The 16,604-nt window shown below is 36.4% G+C and overlaps 1 non-coding gene across 1 annotated transcript; it reads right to left on the reverse strand.

The window, feature by feature from the left end:
* Positions 1-992: 992 nt before the first annotated feature.
* On the reverse strand, positions 993-1,099 carry LOC128292428 (small nucleolar RNA R71). Its single transcript, XR_008282413.1, has one exon. It is a non-coding gene; the product is annotated as a small nucleolar RNA R71 (small nucleolar RNA).
* Positions 1,100-16,604: the final 15,505 nt, after the last annotated feature.

Raw genomic sequence — 16,604 nt, forward strand, 5'->3', positions numbered from 1 at the left:
TTCAAGTCTTTTTCCAAATTTTCTCTTTACTTTAGTTTAGTTAGTTAATTAGTTTAGTTAATTAGTTTAATAAACAACCCCTCTTTATTTCTAGGTTAAATAATAAAAAGATAGTTATTACTAGTACTTTTGGTTCCCTTGGGTACGATATCCCGGTCTTGCCATTACTATACTATTGTTTGATAGGTGTGCTTTCCTTTTTGTCGTGATAATAGTTAGTGTAGGTTTGATCTTCATTATAAATATTTATTACTTGTTACGAATCATGCTATTTTGCGCCGTTGCCGGGGAACTAAAATATTAGGAACACTAAATTTTTATTACTTTAGCCATTTATTTTTCTTGCAATTTAATTTAATTTAATTTTATAATTATTTATTAATTTAATTTTTCTTTCTCTTGGCAGGTTTTTATAGTTTATGACTAGAAGAAACTCGTCGGGACCATTACTTTTTGACGAAGAAATCGGTCGTACAGTTCATAGAAATCAAAAAGAAATAAGGCGCAATTTACGATACATGGAGAATGAGCAAGAAGATGATACTCAACTCCCAACCGACGAGATGGCTGAAAACCAAGGCAATCAACTACCTCTTGCAATTGCGGTTAATCAAAATCCTGCTCCACGTACTATGTATGATTATGCTAAACCTTCTCTAACAGGAACTGAATCTAGCATAGTTAGACCTGCTGTAGTTGAAAATAATTTTGAATTAAAACCTAACACTATTCAGATGATACAACAGTTTGTTTAGTCTGATGGTTTGCAAGATGAAGATCCCAACGCTTACTTAGCAAATTTCTTGGAATTTTGCAATACATTCAAAATCAATGGCGTTTCTGCTGATGCCATTCATCTTCGGTTATTTCCTTTTTCATTGAGGAACAAAGCTAAACAGTGGTTGAACTCGTTACCACAAGGGTCAATTACTACCTGGGAATAAATGACTGAGAAATTTTTACTAAAATATTTTTTGCCTACTAAAATGGCTAAATTACGTAATGATATCTCTTCTTTTGTGTAGATGGATTTAGAAACACTTTACGATTCATGGGAGAGATACAAGGACTTACTGAGAAGGTGCCCTCACCATGAGTTACCGCTTTGGCTGCAAGTACAAACATTTCACAATGGTCTGAATCCCTTGACTCGGCAAATGGTTGACACAGCTGTTGGCGGAACCATCAACAATAAAACACCGGAAGATGCCTATGAGTTTATAGAGGAGATGTCACTGAATAACTATCAGTGGCAAGTTATGAGGACAAAGCCAACGAAAACAACCGGCGTTTATAACATCGACTTAGTCACCATGCTCTCTAATTAGGTAGAACTTCTCAATAAAAAAATTGATGGTTTACTTGGTTCTACGCAGGTACATCCAATAATGAGGTGTGACTGTGATAGCCCAAAATTGACCCTAGTCGGGAAGTGGTTTCGGGACCGCTAAACCGAGTCACCAAAATGTTTGAACGTAATATTTATTGTCTAGAATATGTAATTATGAATGTGTGAAAATTTCAAGCTTCGATTTAGCCGATAGCATGTGAATTCAGTTAGTAGGACTTGTGTGACACTTTTGAAAAGTGATAGGCTAATCTATAAGGACCTAATAGTGCATGTAGCCAAAGGGGAGGACTTGCATGTCAAATTTCCCCCTAATAGTTAGTGGCCGCCATGACAAGAGATTATGGGTAAAAACATGTCATAAAACATGTTGGAACAATGGTGTATGTAAGAAAAAATAAAATAGTGAGCATGGGAATTTAATAATGAAAGGAACAAAAAAAAAAGAAAAAAATGGTCTCATGCATGCCCATTGCCGTGAGTGTGGAGAAAGAAAGAAGAATTTTTGTTCATCATTTTCATTTCCTTTGGGCTGAAAATTCTAAGGAAGAAGGAAGGAATTCTTGTTTCATGTTGGTTTGGAAGAGGTTTAGGAGGAGGTTTGGCCATACTTGTACCTAGATTAAGGTAAGTTTGATGTTTTGCCATGAGATTCATGTATATTTTAGTTGCTAGCTTGATGTTCTTGTTAGCCCATGGTTCAAATCTTTGTTATGTCATGGGAATGAAATTCGCCAAAGTGAATATGGTGTTAATGCCATTGCATGCTAAATATCAAGCTTGATAATGATTCATGTGATGGTGGATTGAGGATTCTTAGATTTTCTTTTAGCATTTTTGAATGAGATACTAAGTTCTTTGTTTAACCATGACCAAATTGAAACGGTATGGTGTTGTGGTATTCGCCATGTTGTATCCATAAGTATGATTCATGCATGTTGCATGGTAAGTAAGATTTAAGCTTTGGATATGTGTGTATATTTGGATATAAGCCACTTGAGAATTCGCCATTGCACCTACATGAATATATGTTTGCACATGATGAATTGGTATGACATGTATACTATTTTAAGGTGTCTATTTGCTTGTGATGTTGTTTTGGTTATGAAATAAATGAGAGATGTGTATAGAACTACAATATGTAATGCGTTAATTAGGAAAATGTATGCTGTTTTTTTGTGTAGTATTAAGTGTAAAATTAGCCTCCACATAGACATGCATATTCGCCAAAGGAAGTAGATTGGTGTGCATGTATTCGGTTAGAGGCAACCATATTGAAGCCTTATCTTGGCTTAGATTGTTGACCAAATGGGTAATAAGTGAGGATGGTTGCGAATATACAAACATACATATGCATGTGTAATTGAATTATGAATGTTTAGCAAGAGGGTTAAACTAGTTGATTTATTGATTAAGCTCAAGGAGTTAAAGAAGGAGAATCAAGCAAGGGAAAGACGAAGGTCATCGAGTAGCCAACTTGGACTGTTTTACCCAACACAAGGTAAGTCATTAAGCGTATATTTGGTGTTGATTTAAATGATCAATATATATATGCAAATGTGTTTAAATGAGTTGGTGTGTAAATGGAAATGTATGTGTATGGAATGATGCCATTGTTGAATGTATAAAGGCAGCAAAATACATAAGGTATTGGTCTCGGCACTAAGTGTGCGGGTATAAATGGACACGGTGACAAGATTGGCACTAAGTGTGCGGGTTTAAATTGTACAGCACTAAGTGTGCGAGTTTGATTATATAGCACTAAGTGTGCGAGTTGAATACATATAGCACTAAGTGTGCGGATTCACTATATGCTCTTGCATTACAATTGGCACTGAGTGTGCGACATTTATCGAGCTAATCCCGGACAGCGGATCGGGTAAGTACCTCGAGCTCATGACGAATAGAGAATACGTTCATGCTTGGGGTTGAATTTGGTAAGCCTTAAATCTATGTGATGATTGAAATTGTATGGTTGTGCTGGAAAATGAGTTAATGTGTAAAAAAATGCTTGATTATCTTGTTGTGTAGAATATGAAATGTGGATGTATGAATTGGTACGAGATTGGACCGAAAGGTCCGAGGTATTATGGTATAGATTCGATATGGACGAGTACCTAGCCTCATTTGTTGTACATGTAGTAGTAACTTTATCGGTGGATTGATGAATGCTTATGACTTACTGAGTTGTAAACTCACTCGGTGTTTTCTTGTCACCCATTTTAGGTCTCTTGGACTCGTATTGTTATGTGCTTCGAACCGTCGTTGAAGTCATCACACCGGCTGAAATCTTGTGGTATTGTTTTTGTTGTTGAAGAACATTTGGCATGTATAGGCTATTATATTTTGTCGAATTGTGGGTTGTAAACTTTAAGCCATGTGAAAATGGCCTATGTGGTCGTCGAGTGGGATGCTAGAACCTATAGCCACGAGTCTTAGAAACTCAAATTTTGATAAGGTGGCCATAATTTGTGTCATGTATGATGGATGATTAAGGCCAAGGAAAAATTCATGAAATTGGCATAGTCTACTGCAGTAACTGTTGCGGACAGCAGCAGTGAGATGAGATTGAAAATCACTAAAAATAGTAGAAGTAGAATTAAATAGTGAGTAAATTATGGAACTGAACCTTGATGAATCTATTTTTATATGGATGAAACGAAACGACCATATGAGCAGTATACTGGGAAATATTAAAGTTCTCGTGAGACAGGGCCAGAACGGTTTCTGGGTCCCCTGTCGCGACTTTTAAAATTTACCATAAATTATCCAGAAAGAATTAGGAGTCATGCCTTATATGTAAAGATTCCATTTTTAGTCTAGTTTCATTAGAAACAAACGGCACCAGTATTAAAGCCTTGTACAGAGAGATATTCAAGTTGAAACGCGCGAAGGTCAGAGCAGTCGGTCCCTGTAACATGGGTGACTTTAACTAATAAACTGTACCAATTGCCCCAACCAAAAATTCTAAAAATAAATCCATGGATGGGTATATGAGTCTAAATTCAGGGAAAATTTACGAAACCAGTTTCCGAGTTTTGAAACTCGAGATATGATTTTTAAGGCGATGGTGACGCAGTTTTCCAGCCTGACTGGTAATGTCAAATTGGTTGGTATCTTGAGAGGGTTTGGACGTTAACCCCTCGTGTCCGACACCGGCGTCGGTCACGAGTTAGGGGTGTTACAGTGACTCAAGTGGCAGAGGTGTGCATACAGAATATCAATCCTTTAACACTCCAACCAAAGAGAAACAAGTTAACTATATGGGTAATAATAACTTTAGATCTCAAAATAACCCATTTAGTAATACTTATAATGCAGGCTGGAGGAACCACCCAAATTTCTCTTGGGGTGGTCAAGGGAATCAAAAGACATAAAATCCTCAAGGCTTTCAACAGCCACCTTATCAACAAGAGAAGAAACTGAACCTTGAAGAGATGCTCTCTAAATTCATCTCGGTATCAGAAACCTATTTCCAAAATACCGAGACAACACTTAAGAATCAACAAGCATCGATCCAAGGGCTCGAAACTCAGATAGGCCAGCTATCCAAACTAATCTCCGAACGACCACAAGGTAGCTTACCAAGTAATACTAAACCTAACCCAAGGGAACACTTCAATGCAATTAGTACTCAAGATGACGAAGGAGTCATTGAGCCTGAACTAGAACCAAGGCAAGAAACAATGGTAAACAAAGGGAGAGATGAGGTAGATCAAAATACAAACAAACCAGTGACTGCCGAATATAAACCTCGAGTCCCATACCCTAACGCGACAAGGAAAGACCACTCAGACGAACAATTCGGTAAATTCCTTAAACTTTTAAAAAATTACATATTAACTTACCATTTATTAAAGCTTTGTCGCAGATGCCAAATGCACTGAAATTTTTAAAAGAGCTTTTAGTAAATAAGCGGAAGTTGGATAAAGCATCACATGTGGAGCTAAATGTAGTTTGCTCAGCTATTCTACAGAATAAGCTACCCCATAAACTGAAAGATCCAAGGAGTTTTACAATTCCTTGTTTAATTGGTAGTTTAGATATAAGTCATGCATTAGCTGATTTAGGGGCTAGTATTAACGTTATGCCTTACAAAATGTTTAAGTAACTAGGTCTTGGGAAACCTAAACAAACTAGGATGAGCATTCAATTGCAGATAAAACTATAAGATTCCCTAGGGGTATTATTGAAGATGTACTCGTAGGAGTAGATAAGTTCATATTTCCCATTGATTTCGTTGTTCTAGACATAGAGGGGGGGAATAACACCCCTTTGATTTTAGGGAGGCCCTTTTTAGCAACTGCTAAAACAATTATTGATGTTGGCTTAGGTGAGCTTACACTTCGTGTGGTAGATGAAACGATCACCCTTCAAGCTCGTAATTCTGGCATCATATCGAACATTGAAGGTAATAGTCCACACCAATCTACTAAAACTGACAATATGACTTTTCAGAAATTAAGCTTTAAAGAAGTTCATGAGCCATGTTCTAAGGATGATAGAGGACACATTCATGAAGAACGAAGGCTACAAATAGAGGAGCTTGATGAATGGCGAGCACACAAACCAAGAACACATGATAAACTGAAACTACGCCAAAACAAGCCCGATACCTCTCCTAATCAACTTAAGGTTGGCGATAAAGTCTTACTAGATGCTGCAGATCCCCACATTGTCACTACCACACCGAATGAGGAAATCCCTCTTACGATACTCAATATTTTTCCATTCGGTATGGTGGAGGTGAGTCACCCAAATTTTGACATTTTTAAGGTAAACAACACCCGATTAAAACCCTATTTTGATGAGATTGATAGTAGGAATAAGGAGTATAAACTCCTCGAACCACCCTGACCATTACTAGAGAGCTAAGTCGAGCTTAGACTATAAATAAGTCCTTCTCGGGAGGCAACTCGAGCACTAACATATTCTGATTTCTTAATTTTTAATTTCTAACACTTTAAATCATTAACTTTATCTTTAAATTGCAAAGTTTTCAACCCACACGGCTAGGCACACGGGCGTACCTAAAGCCGTGGCCGAATAGGAGAAGAGACATGACTGTACGATACGGCCCTGTGGAAGCAAGAATTGATTTCCCAAAAACACGGGATGCGATACATCCCCATGGCCATGCGACATGGCCGTGGGTGAACTTGATAGGATTAACACCAGAATGGGAATGGAACAACACGGGCGTGCCAGGGGCAAGGCTCGATTTTGTTTCTTCGACACGGGTGTGAGACACAACCGTGCCTTTAAACCGTGGAAAATAATACACGGGCATGGTACCCTAACACACGGGCATGGGAGAAGCGAACAAAGCTAGGCACTATCGTGTGACATGGCTGTGTGCCACACAGGTCCAAGACACACAGGTGTGGGATAGTAGCCGGGCACGACCTAAATTGCAAAATTTAAAAAACACGGGCTCACCTTCAGAGTACACGGGCGTGGCCCTAGGCCGTGTGCACCTCTCCTATATAAGCAAATCACTATTCATTTTCTTTTTCTTTTCAAAACCCTAGCCGAAATCTCCCCTTCTCCACTCCCTAATCCTTATTTCGACCACCATTCCCCAGATTCTCACTTCCCCAACCCCGAAACCACTCTCAAATCCACTCCCCCTACATCAATCCTCACTTTCCCCTCTCTTTTCCCTCTATTTTTCCTCCACAGGGCTGTACACTCACGCCCCACGCCCGTGCTCGCCATCAACACATCCGTACACCGCCTTACAGCAGTTTTTGGTTCACTTTCTCAACCTTGTTTTTTCAATTTGTGTTGCTACATTATTATTCTTTAAGCTTTACAAAGATATTGTTAATATGACCAATTTGTTCAATTAAGTTAGGAGTTTGCTTTAGTATTTTCTATATTTGAATTGTTTAAACTACTAAATAGCATATACTAGTTCTAGGATTCTTACTTAACCGATGATGCATTTTTGATTTCAGTACATGTTTCTAAATAATCATATAAATTTTTCACCTCTCGCTTCATATCGGTAAATGTTAATGTAACGCCCCCACGGCCGAAACCATCACCGGAGTCGAGCTTGAGGGGTTACCGAACATAATTTATCAATTTAAGAACTTCAAATCATTTGTTTCTACATTCACAGCTTCCTAGCTACTCGCGTCATAGTTACAAGAAAAATCATATCTCGAGTTACAAAACTCAAAATCAAGATCCGTAAATTTTCCCTGAATCTAGACTCATATATCTATTTAATAATTTTTTTCTATAATTTTTGATTGGGCCAATTAGTACAGTTTATTAATTAAAGTATCCCCTGTTTCAGGGTTCGACTACTCTGACCTCTGTGTATTACGAATCAGATATATCTCTATAAAAAATTTCAATGACTATGAGGTTTGTTTCTATTAAAACTATACTCAATAAGGAATCTTTAAATATAAATAACGACTTCTAATTATTTTAGTAAAATTTATTATGAATTTTTAAAGTCAGGACAGGGGATCCAGAAATCACTCTGGCCCTGTTTCGCAAAAGTTTAAATATCTCATAAAATATAATTTATATTCCTGTTTTGTTCAATTCATATGAAAATAGACTCATTAAGCTTAAATTTCATAACTTACTCATCATTTAGTTCTATTTATACTATTTTTAGTGATTTTTCAAATTCATGTCATGGCTGCAGCAACATTCTGTTTTAAGGCAAGTTTCATCTTTCCATGAATTTTTATGAACTAGATAACCTATTAAACTTCCATAATATCAAACATGATCTAAATTAGCCATCACCATGACTTATCAATATCAAACATTTTCTCAACCAAACATGGCCATATCATAAAATTATTTACACAAAATAGGTATATTGCTATACTTGCCATACTTAAGTAGTTGTACAAGCCATTTACCAAGATAAAAGTCCTTTGGATAGTGTGATCGAACTTTCGACTGTCCGATTCTGAGCCGGCTTGTTCAAAACTACAGTGAATGAAAAGGAAGGAGTAAGCATAAATGCTTAGTAAGTTCATATGTAAATAACAAGTAACATAACAATACAAATATACCAAACAATTTTAGCATGGTATCACCAAAACATATATCATATTTCTAAACATCATTCATCATCTTACTACCTTATCATTGTTGTATCTATTATCAACCCGAGGGTTAAGAACATACCTGTCCAAAGTGTCCATTTCACAACACTTACCAAAACGTCGCTTGCATCTTAAGTGTTCTTTCATTTCACTAGAAATTTCACCCGTTGAACACATCGGAATACAACTTGGATACACGGATAATTTGCACATAAGTGCCTCATATGTAATCAAGAAATCATGTAACCCGCCCCTAAGTGAACTCGGACTCAACTCAACGAGTTCGGATGCCTAGTTACATTTCACGAACTCGGACTCAACTCAACGAGTTCGGACATTCGCATCCATAAGTGAACTCAGACTCAACTCAACGAGTTCGGATGCTCAACCATCCTAGTGACATGTCACTTGTATCCTAATCTATTCCTAAGGTTCAAACGGGCTTTTTTCCTCGATCTCACATTGCCATCTTCCATGGAATATCGGAACCGATACTCGATAGCAATTCATATTTATCAAGTAATAAACATAATTTGCATATTACTCAACATTAACCACAAAGCATAATATTTCACGATTAAAATCAGCATATCATATAATTAACATTAATAACTTAAAATAACATTTATGCTACATTATTTACACATGAACTTACCTTGGTACCAAAATATAAAGATTTTGCGTTTAGTCCACAATCTTTTCTTTTCCTCGATCACGACTTGAATCTCGTTTTTCTTGATCTATAATACCAAATTAATCTTATTTAATACATACATTTATCAAAACAGCATTTAATACGAACTTAAAAAAATTTACACTTTTGCCCCTAAACTTTTTCCTAATTACACTTTTGCCCCTAGGCTCGAGAATTAAATTTTATTCCTTATTCTTATGTTTTATAACATGCTGATCACTTTTCCCTTCTATGGCAACATCAAATTCTCTCTCTAACATATACTTGTGACTATTAGGTTTTTTTGTCGATTAAGCCCTTTTACTCGTTTTCACTAAAAACCGAGTAGCACAAATTGTCTAACATAATTTAAAACCCCATATTCTATCATAAAACATCAAAATACACAAATTTCACCTATGGGTATTTTTCCAAATATAAACCCTAGGTTGAATTATTGCTAACATAAGCTTAATCGAGCTACCGGGATTCCAAAAACGTAAAGAACATTAAAAACGGGGCTTGGAATCACTTACTATGGAGCTTGGAAGCTTGAAACAAACCCTAGCTATGGAGAACCCTTGAAATTTCGGCCTAATGAAGAAGATGTACAAAAATTGGCTTTTAATTTTGTTTTTAATTCATTTTAATAACTAAATGACCAAAATACCCTTACTACTAAACTTTCCAAAAATTCCTTCCATGTCCTAATTTTGTCCATGAACTTAAAATTGGTCAAATTGCTATTTAAGACCTCCTTATTAATATTCCAAAACAATTTCATACTAAAAACTTCTAGAATGCAAGTTTTGCAACTTATTCGATTTAGTCCCTACTTTCAATTTAAGCACTTTAGGCATAGAATTTCATCACGAAATTTTCACACAATCATGCAATCATATCATAAACATCAAAATCATTGTAAAATAATTATTTCTATCTCGGATTTATGGTCACGAAACCACTATTCCGATTAAGCCCTAATTCAGGATATTACAGTTAACACATCTTGGAACTACTATATCAAATGCTCATACATTTTTAGGTACATTATGTCATCATCGAGATGCAAGAAGGCCGCGGTCCCATCCTCAAAGAGACGTGGGGGACCGGGTTCTTCCTTGGTACGTTCTACAGCCGAAGTTCAGCACCCATTCCTTGAGTTTCTGCAAGCTTCGCAGGAGGAGCTATTTCAGATACTATGCGGAGGACCTCTCACTACAGGTCACTACATTAACTAGGATGCCGTAGAGCAAGTCCAGCTAGCTGATGCCATCTGCGCCCTCCTGTCCACAGAACCATGGGAACGGTTCTTCGCTATCACCGAGCCCATTTATTTATAGGTAACTTTAGAATTATGCTCTACTTTTCATTTACAGGTGGTGATGATGAACAATGATGACCCAGGCACCATTCACTTCCGATTAGGTGGTCTAGTTCGTGTGATGAGTGTCCCAGAGTTTGGAGTTACTCTGGGACTTTAAACCGATGAGTTTATGGAGAAGGAGGACATGAATGCACTACCACGCAATATCCACATTTCTCCCTCCTTGTGCTGGAAGGCTTTGGCACCACTCTCTTCTACCTACGACCCCAGCCACTCAAAGGCCTCAACTCTCACCCCTTCCCTACGATATCTCCATGCCATATTAGCACACACCTTGACCAGAAGGAGCGAGAGCACCAGCGTCGTCAACACCCACAACGCCTACTATTTATGGTGCATGGCGAATGCACACGTGACTGACTTGGCATATTTCATCGCTTTCGCCATTCGCCATCAGACCGAGTGGCATCAGAAGGGAGTAATCTCTATCAGCCCCTACGTGACCTGCCTTGCCAAACACTTCAGCCTCCTCAATACCGTGGCCCAGTCATCAATGCTTACACTGATAGGTCAGATGTCCCCACAGGGCATCACGACTATGTTACACATGAGGATGATCGAGCACTGACGTGGGACCGGTCCTCCTCGGTACAGTCTCACTCAAGCCATTGACGATGAGGATGTTGAGGACATTGCTGATGATGTCCCCCCACAGCATGAGGAGCCTTCTACCATACCACCTAGGGAACGACCATTTCATGCAGCTACTTCATTGGCATACCTTTCCTACCGACTTGCTCACTTCAAGCAGTATTGCACTACACAGTTCAAGATGATTCACGAGTGAGATCAGCGACAGACAGACAGATGGATGACATGCAGGCCATGATGTAGCAGCTGTGCCAGTAGTTCTACATCGCCACTCCAACGCCACCACCTGAGGGCCCCACTAACGAGGATCATTGAATCCTCCTATCTTTTTATTTTTATTTTCATTTCAATTTTATTATTTTCTTTTGAAAGACATATCTATATTAGTAAATTTTTCTTTCTTCATTTTTCTGGTATTTCTAGCAAGTAATCCCACTACGCTCTCTTCCACACCAACTATTAATAAGCTCTTCATGATTCTACAGACTTCCAAGCAAAGCTGCTAAGAATATTTTACGGAATGAGGAAACAAGTAGGGAAGAGTACCCAACGAGTGCCATGTTCAACAACCTAATTTCTTCATCTAGCGAAGAACAGTGGCAGCTACTACTTTCCCCAAACACTCCAGCCTCAGAATCAAGCTCCACATCCATCTAACAGGGAGTTTCACCTTCTTCCCTCTTGTGATTTTCTTTATTTTGAATAGTCTATCTTTGTACATTGAGAGCGATGTACATCTTAAGTGTGGGGGGTGAACATGAACATGAAACCTAACTTTTTGCATTATTCTCAAATCCCTGAATTTGGTTTTGTGCTTAAGTTATTTTCTCATAATATTGATCGAATGAATTCTGAGTAATCTATAATTATTGTTGATATGTCATAAATTAGACCATGGGAATTATGCATGATTATTTGATTATAGGACATTAGAGAATTGAGCATGATAAGTTGATATTTTGAGAACTAAAATTTTTTAGATTATTTTCCTAAATTGAGGTATTATCTTGAAATCTTAAGTATACAAGAATGACATCAAAAACCTGAATTTTTGGTGAGATTTTTTAGCCTTTTGAGCATATAGCTTTCCTTCTTGCTCACTTCATTTGTGGTTTGAGTGTGTCAACATTGAACTGTTATTCTAGAACTTGCTTCGATTATACATGTTGAGATCACACTATGATTTGATATATTGAGATAATAAAGGCACTTAGGATTTAACCCACTTACTCCATAAAAAGCCTTCCCACATAATTAAACCCTTAGTGAACCCCCTTTGAGCCTACTAACCATTTTTTTATTGATTAACCCTCATCATTAAACCATTAACCCATTATTGTTGAAATCCTCTTAATTAATTTACTTTTTTTATCGAGATTAAATTTAATATTGTTACCTCACTATGTTCACCAGTTTTTGTTACTGAATCATGAAGTATGATTTCTATATTGTAATGCTTGTTCTTAAAAAAAAAAACTCAGTATCATTATTGTAATTCTCAGCAAGCTAAAGTTGTCATGAGCTCATGTAATATAGTTCTAGATATTTGTTTGTGATTCAGTAGTTAAGTCTTTGATAGTGAGGTCATATATTGAAATTATCTCGATTCTAAACTTTATCTCTTCAGCTTGTATCCATACCCATAACCTAAACCCCGTTACAACCATGCAAAGACCATTTGATTAGTGTATCATATCATTTACAAGTGGTAGAGATTTAATTTTCATGCAAGCCTATGGTAATAACTTCTCATGTTAGACAATCAAGTGCTTAATTTTGAACCTTAAACACTTTGAGTGATTTGAGTGAATCCTTAGTGAGGATGTCATCTCTTGTATATTTAGGACTAAAGTTAATTACTTAGAGGAAGGAGATTACCTATAATTTTATTATCAAAATATTCAATTTAGATTGTTTGAGGCTTTTAATGCCCCTATAGTTGAATTCTCATTGCATGATTTTCCGTGGAATAGTTTGTAACATTATCAGTAATGATTATGTGATTGAAAGGACTGAATTCTAGCAGTAAATGAGAGTTTTGCTTGAGGACAAGCAAATGCTTAAGTGTGGGGGTATTTGATAAACGCCAAATTATACATGTTTTTACCCCAAATACTTAGCATATTTATGGATGTTTATTACTAGATTTGTGGATTTTGGTGCTCTTAATCCGGTTATTTCATGTATTGTACTCATGAGAGCACCAAGAGTCCAAAGGAGCCAAAAATGAGCCAAAAAGGGACAAAATAGACCAAATCGAGAAGATGACACGACCTAAGCCTTGTCACACGGGCTACTCACATGCCCATGTCTTTCGAGGGTGTCGACCAAGGTTTCATGATTCACATGGTCTGGCCATTGACCCACACAACTGTGTGTAATTTAATGGATCGAACACGACCTGGCAAACATGTCAATGGCCGTGGCATACGGGTGTGTCCCTTTTTCAAAGAGTTATATTTTACACGGAAAAGGATACTTAGGGAAGAAGAAAGCCAATCCAAAGCCTATATGAACACCCTAAGTATGACTTAGAAAGGGGGCTCTCCTCCAAAACTTTTCTAGAGTACAGAACCACACGCCGGGAATTACTTGAAGGAAGCTAGACGATCTATCCCAAAAGCCGGAGCTACTCCAAGAATGAAGATCTCTCTCAGAATTCATTCAGGGGTTTTAGAGTTTTCTTTATGTTTTGCTATTTTCATACTTTTGAGATGTACTCTTCTTTTATTATGAACTAAACCTCTTAGATACCTAAGGGGGTTGAAACCTATGATGGATCTTGTTATTATTATCTGAACTGTATGATAAATACTTGACTTGTTCTTAATTATGTGTTCTTAATGCTTGAGTTAATATTCCAGGTATTAATTCATGATTTGATGTGCTTATGCAGATGAGCAAAAGTCCTTGTCTAAAAGTAGATTTGGCATAATTAAGCGGAGTTGATCGAACACCTAGAAAAGGGTTACGAGATTTTGTCGGATTAGAGTGAAACCTAATATGGGAGTCCATAGATTGATTTGCTGCTTCCCTAGGGGTTTTAATTAAGAAAGAAATTTTGATTAATTCAACTGAGGGTTAGGTGTTATTAGTCTCGGAGGAGATAATAATATAGGTTAGGGAGTCTCACAGATCAAGTCAAGTGAATAAATCGTCTGGTTTAGAGTCAGATAACAAGTGAAATCTAGGTGGATTCCTCCTTGGGTGTCGTCTTTATCAATTACTTTTCTTCAAGTCTTTTTCCAAATTTTCTCTTTGCTTTAGTTTAGTTAGTTAATTAGTTTAGTTAATTAGTTTAATAAATAACCCCTCTTTATTTATAGGTTAAATAATAAAAAGATAGTTATTACTAGTACTTTTGGTTCCCTTGGGTACGATATCCCGGTCTTGCCATTACTATACTATTGTTCGATAGGTGCGCTTGCCTTTTCATCGTGATAATTGTTAGTCTAGGTTTGATCTTCATTATAAATATTTATTACTTGTTACGAATCACGCGATCACGTACCCACAGGGACTGTGAAAAGAACTATTTATGAATGTTATTTAAAACACTTTGCTGAAGAAAAATATTTTGTTTGAAGAGGATGATTAAAAATTAAGATTTTAAACTAAGTAAACTAAATAAATAAATCTCAAATGCACGATTTCAAAATACGAGTTTAATCAAGATGACATAATTGTGTTAGATTAATTACATTTCTTATCTTAGAATTATTAAAGTCATGTTTATATTGTTACGAATAAATTCACAGCAACTTGGTAATTTGCTAACTTATGAACATACTCACCTACCAAAATCCATTCATCTCTGGGACATATCTCTATGTCAATTCAATCGATTAAACAAATCTTAATAGGCAAAGATGTTATTGTACATACATACTTATTAAATTGAAATAATCTCTTAAACATATCCCTATGTCAATTCAAACAATTAACTCGATTTAATAAGCACATAAAAGTCTATGTGAGGTAACAAAGTATCCTTACCTTGAAATAGTTTAATCACAATAATCTTGCAAGTTATGCAAGGCAAATGTATCGTTAGATACCATTGCTAATTTAACCCTCAGCTACCTTAGATGATTAAACATGCACTGATTAAGTACTGTGTCTATTAATTACAATTTCAATCCATTTAGCAATTAATTCATTAGTTACCTAACAATTGTATTGCAAGAATAACTTAGTCACGAGTTTACGTAATCAGGCATCTTACCGAGGCCTATAATAACATAAACACAATTTTAACAATTTAAGAAGTTGGAATGCAATCAACCTAACATGAATTAAATTCAAGGTAAACTAATTAAATTAACCATTCCAACAACATAAATATTCATAGATATGTTCATCATAACAACAACAAAAATTAAAGAGATAAGGAATAAGAATGAAATCCAGAATGAAATCCTCGTTGATCAATGCTGGTACGAACACTTCAATGTTGCTCCAAAATGGCTGATGGACACCCTTTTTCCAATGGAGGAAATTGGCAAGAGAGCAAGAGAATTTAAAATGCAAATAAGAGAGAAAACAGAAAGAAGAGAGAAAAGATGTGAATGAATTGGGGTGTGTGTTGAATGATCAGCCAAAGGGGGGTTTTTATAGCTGCAAATGGCTGCTAAAATTAGCTAAAAATAGCAGCCAAAGAGCCATCCCTTGGCCGGCTACACATGTGGCAAGGTTGATGGTTTCAACTTTGCTAAATTTGGCTTGGGGCATATCTACAAATCCACCAATTGTGGAGGGGTTTGAATGCAACTTGAACAAGACTTTGAGGGCCTCTTTGCAAGCTTAAATAATGAGATAATAAGCTAATTTCAGTCAGCTCTTGGGACGGTTTTGGCCTATTCTTTTCTTTGGTATTTTGGTTCACTTGGTTCAGTTCAACTGGACCACTTTTTCATAATTAATTAATAATAATTTATTAACCCAAATTAAATTGGATATAAATTAAAATTAATTATATTATAAATTAATACATATAATTTTGGACCGTCTTAGGTTGATATTTAGTTCGCCTCGATACTTCAAATTGCTTCTTGGTTTTGTGCTTCTAGCAGTGTCTGCCAAACCATTTTTCGCCCTTTGTGCAAATCTGTTGAAAATAACCAAAATTCATCAAAAATAATTATAAAATTAACTAAAATTCAATATGTTCATATTTTAAGTGCACTTTAATTATTTTATAAAAATTAATTAGTTTTCGACAAGAATTTTATCGAAACTGTATGATTTTAAGTTAAAAAGGGTATGTAAAAATGCATAAATTTCCTTGTTTCTACACCCCCAAACTTAATTCATTAAGGTTAACTTATGCCTTCATATGTTGCACGTATCAATTTCTCTCCACTAATGTAGGTAGTATTAGAACTTGAATCAATACGTCTTTAACAAGGTTGTAACGTGGCTGGGCTTAGGGGTAGGTAAAAGATAGATAAATTTAGGCTAAAACCCCTAGACTCAGCTTGCATCGGAACTTCAAAATAATTTCCTTCAATACATCAACTTTCT

Source organism: Gossypium arboreum, chromosome 4, assembly GCF_025698485.1.
Source record: "Gossypium arboreum isolate Shixiya-1 chromosome 4, ASM2569848v2, whole genome shotgun sequence".
NCBI classification, from domain to species: domain Eukaryota; kingdom Viridiplantae; phylum Streptophyta; class Magnoliopsida; order Malvales; family Malvaceae; genus Gossypium; species Gossypium arboreum.